Source organism: Suncus etruscus, chromosome 18 (assembly GCF_024139225.1).
Source record: "Suncus etruscus isolate mSunEtr1 chromosome 18, mSunEtr1.pri.cur, whole genome shotgun sequence".
Taxonomy (NCBI): Eukaryota; Metazoa; Chordata; class Mammalia; order Eulipotyphla; family Soricidae; genus Suncus; species Suncus etruscus.
This window is the reverse complement of record NC_064865.1, coordinates 26,962,121-26,967,122: the sequence shown is the minus strand read 5'-3', so window position 1 is coordinate 26,967,122 and position 5,002 is coordinate 26,962,121. Positions and strand designations below refer to the sequence as shown.

Sequence of the window (5,002 nt, the reverse complement as noted above, 5' to 3'; positions counted from 1 at the left end):
TCATTTTTTGTTATAGTTGTTCAGAAATTAGCATTCTCTTCTCTCCATGCTACATATGGCTTGCTCATTTTTGCCTCTCTTGATTTTTGTTTGTTTGTTTGTTTGTTTTTGGGTCACACCTGGAGATGCTCAGGGCTTACTCCTGGCTCTGCATTTAGGAATTACTCTTTTATTTTATTTATTTATTTATTTATTTATTTATTTATTTATTTATTTATTTATTTTTGTTTTTTGGGCCACACCCGGCGCTGCTCAGGGGTTACTCCTGGCTGTCTGCTCAGAAATAGCTCCTGGCAGGCATGGGGGACACCGGGATTCGAACCAACCACCTTTGGTCCTGGAGCGGCTGCTTGCAAGGCAAACGCCCCTGTGCTATCTCTCCGGACCCTACTCTTTTATTTTTTAATAATGGCACACAATCATATTTTATTTCAAACTGGTTTGCAAAAATATGGAACACTTCATGAATTTGTATGTCATTCTTTCACAGGGATCATGCTAATCTTCTCTGTATCGTTTCAATGTGCTGCCGAAGTGAGCACTCAGGAATTATTCTTGGCAGTGCTCGGGGATCATATGGGATGCCTGAGATTAAACCTGGGTCAGCCACATGCAAGACAAATGACCTACATTTTGTACTATTGCTCCAGCTCATCCCTTTCTGATATTTTAACTTGCAAATGGGGAGTGGGAGGGTTGGAGTGATAGTATAAAGGGTAAAGCATTTGCTGTGCATGCATCTGACCTGGGTTGTATCCCCAGCATCCCATATGGTCTCCAAAGCAAGCCAGGAGTAATTCCTGAGTGCAGAGCCTAGAGTAAGCACTGAGCACTGCTGGGTGTGACCCCCCCCAAAAAAAAAAACTCAAAATACCAAAGGAATGGAAAATTTATGCAGCATTTTAGGTGATGGGTTGGCCTTGCTATACATTCTTTTACTGTTGTTGTTTTTCTTTTCTTTTCTTTTTTTTGAACTAACTCAGTGATTACTCCTGGCTTTGCACTCAGATATTACTCTGGGCAGACTTGGGGAACCATATGGGATGCTGGGGATTGAACCTGGGTAGGCAGCTTGCAAGGCAAATATCTATCACTCCAGCCTCCAACTTTTTTTGTTTGTTTGTTTTTTTGTTTTTCGGGCCACACCCGTTTGATGCTCAGGGGTTACTCCTGGCTAAGCACTCAGAAATTGCCCCTGGCTTAGGGGGACCATATGGGACGTTGGTGGATTGAACTGCGATTGCGATCTTTCCTTGGCTAGCACTTGCAAGGCAGACACCTAGCAGACACCTTACCTCTAGCGCCACCTTGCCGGCCCCCAGACCCCAACTTTTAAAAAAATTCTTTTACTTTATTGAAACACAGTGACTTACAAAATTGCTCATATTACAGTTGTTTTTGGCATTCAATGTTCCCTAACAATTCCACCAAGAGTAACATTCCTTCCACCATTGTCCTCAGTTTCCTTACCAAGCCTTCCTCCTAAGCAAGCACAAAATAATTTACATTTATTTTTACAACTTAATGGTAATGGAATCATTGAAAAACTTCAATAAAAGAAAAATTTACACATTTTTCATTTCTGAAAATTTTCACGGTTAGTTCCTGTAGAAAATTATTCCCTCACCTCCTCCTCCTTTATTTTTCTACACACACACATCTTGTTTTTTGTTTTGGGGCAGTAACTGATAGTATTTAGGTTCTATTTAAGCTTTGAACTCAGGGATTACTCCAGGCAGGGATTGAGGGACTGTATAGGGTGCCAGGGTTCAAACCTGGAATGGCGATGTCCAAGACAAGTGCCCAAGTATAGCAGTTAGGTCACTTGCCTTGCATGAGACTGACCTGGCTTCCCATATAGTCCCCCAGTCCAACAGAAATGATGCCTGAGTGTAGAGCCAGAAAGAAACCCTGAGCACAGCCAAGTGTGGCCCTAAATCAAAACCAGTAAGTGCCCTTGCTGTACTCTCTCTCCAGTCCCATTTACAGACTTTTGGAAAAAGATTAATGTAAAATTTTTTCCTTTTAAGACCTCTTTTATTTTTAGGCAAGAGTTTGCAGATAGACTAGTATTTAGAGATCACTGGCTTTGCACTCAGGGAGCACTCTTAGTAGGCTCAAGGAACCATATGCAGTGCTTAGTATTGAACCTAAATTGGCTGTATGCAAAGCATGTACCCTATCTGCTGTACTGTATCTTTTAAGATCTCTTAATTGTTTTAGCTCCACAATTAAGAGTTCAGATAAAGGGCCCGGAGAGATAGCACAGCGGCGTTTGCCTTGCAAGCAGCCGATCCAGGACCAAAGTTGGTTGGTTTGAATCCCGGTGTCCCATATGGTCCCCCGTGCCTGCCAGGAGCTATTTCTGAGCAGACAGCCAGGAGTAACCCCTGAGCACCGCTGGGTGTGACCCAAAAACTAAAAAAAAAAAAAAGAGTTCAGATAAGGGGCAGGAGAGGTAGCATAGCATAGAGGTAAGGCGTTTGACTTTCATGCAGAAGGACGGTGGTTTGAATCCCAGCAGCCCATATGGTCTCTTGAACCTGCCAGGAGCGATTTCTGAGCATGGAACCAGGAGTAACCCCTGAGCGCGGCTAAGTGTGGGAGGGAACACCCGGTGATGCTCAGGGGTTACTCCTGGCTCTGTGCTCAGAAAATCGCTCCTGGTAGGCTCAGGGGACCATTTAGAATGCTAGGTCCTGGGTTGCCTGTGTGCAAGGCAAATGCCTTACTGATGTGCTATCACTTTGATGAAATATTAAGTTAAAGAGTCAGAAGCCAAAGAGATAGTACAGTAGGTAAGGCACTTTCTTTGCATGAGGCTGACTTGGGTTTAATTCCTGGCATTCCCTTTGGTCCCCTAAGCCCACTAGGAGTAATTCCCGAATTCAAAGTCAGGAATAAGTCCTGAGCATCTCTGGTTGTGACCCCCCCCAAAAAAAAAAAAAAAAAGACAGCTCTTGTAGACCTAGCTAATTTTACCAATGTTTCTCTGAAGGACAGGAGCTTACAGATATATTCCTTCACCTGGCCAAGGTGTTTACTAGACCCACTTGGGTATTTGCTCTCTCAGTTCAGCACTCTCCTTACTGCTTGATTAGGACAGTGGGAGAGAAGTGGAGAAAGAAAGGCAGCTAGAGGAGAGTTATTTACCTGCTGCCGCTGCCTCTCCTCAGTACCCAACATGGCCTCTTGAGCACCACAAGGGGGCATTCCTAAGCACAAAGCCATGAATAGGCCCTAGCATCACAGGATGTGGTCCATTCACCTGCTCCATCTTAAAAGAGTACCATGCTCAGGCTGCATCATGTACACAGCAAGATAACATGCACTCAGTCTGTTGAGCAACGTGATTAATTTATATGACTTAATTTGGCTATACTATGTAGCCCAGTCTAATCAAACACTAGATGTTGGAGAGAGAGAGAGAGAGAGAGAGAGAGAGAGAGAGAGAGAGAGAGAGAGAGAGAGAGAGAGAGAGAGAGAGAGAGAGAGAGAAAGAGAGAGAGAGAGAGAGAAGAGAGAGAGAAGAGAGAGAACAATGAGTAAAGGCACACAGTTGATCAAGACTTGATCTCTAGTACCCCATATGGTTCCCCAAGCCCCACCAGATATTATCCATGAGTGCAGTCAGGAGTAAGCCCTGAGCACAGTCATGTGCAGCCCCCAAACAAAAACAAAAATCCAACAACCTCCCTAGCTCAAAAGATCCCCCCAAAACATTAGGTATTGCCAGAAATGTTTATTTTGGATATGATTAATGCTTATATACTCTGGACTTGAAGATAAATACTCTTCATTATATGGGTTAGCCTTGCCCGGTCAGTTGAAGGCCTTTAGAGCAAAGGCCAAGGTTTCTCAAGGAAGAAGGAATTCTTCTTCAAGAAGACAACATAGAAAAATTGTTTGGAAATTTCAGACTTCAACCCTGAGCACTTCAGAAACCAAAACCATCAACTCTTGCTTGAGTTTGCTTTCATTTGTTAACCCCACAGTGTGGAACAGGGTTTGTTCCCTAACAAATCCTTTTATCCCCTATTAGCTTTACATTCCTGGAGAATTCTGACTAAAACAGAATAGTTCAAGAAGAATAACCCCAGGGAGAAAAAAATAGACTGATTTTGACATAACTGAGAAAAAATTTCTAGTTTTAATCCAGAACTTACAGATAGGCCAGTGCTAAAGGGATCACTCCAGATGATCCTCAGGGGATTAAATGATGCCCTAAGTGGAAAGTTTTTTGTTTGTTTTGGGGCCATACCCAGCAGTGTTCAGGGGTTATTTCTGGCTTTGCACTCAGGGCACTGCTAGTGGGTTCAGAAGACCATTTTGGATGTTGAGAATTGAAGCCACATCAAGGCAAGTACTCTACCTGCCTTACTGTCACCTTAGTCCCAATAATATCAATGCTATTTAAGAAATGAGAAGAAGGAAATGACAATGAAAGCATTGAAAGGAGTTGCTTCTGGTTAGTGAATCCAGGGAAGTGGGTGGGCAAGGAGCTATTATTTATTCACTTCCAGTCTTGTTTATTGTTTGATCTTTTTCAATTCCATATAAGGACTATGGGGCCGGGCGGTGGCGCTGGAGGTAAGGTGCCTGCCTTGCCTGCGCTAGCCTAGGACGGACCGCGGTTCGATCCCCCGGCGTCCCATATGGTCCCCCAAGAAGCCAGGTGCAATTTCTGAGCGCATAGCCAGGAGTAACCCCTGAGCGTCACAGGGTGTGGCCCAAAAACAAACAAACAAACAAAAATCCATATAAGGACTATTATTATTGTTATTATTATTATTATTACTATCATTATATATTATTTTGTGTCATTCTCAGCATTGTTCAAAGCTTATTCCTGGCTCTGTACTCAGGGATAACTCCTGGTGGGTTCAGGGGACCATATCGGGTTCAAGTGATAGAACCAGGGTAGGAGTACCTGCTTACTCGACTATCACTCCAGCACCCTTACAAGAATTATTTTGATAAAAATGAAAAAACAAAGGTAAAA

General features: G+C 43.2%; 1 pseudogene; it reads right to left on the bottom strand.

Annotated features, from left to right (window-relative positions):
- Positions 1-445: 445 nt before the first annotated feature.
- Positions 446-542, bottom strand: LOC125996787 (uncharacterized; annotated as a pseudogene).
- Positions 543-5,002: the final 4,460 nt, after the last annotated feature.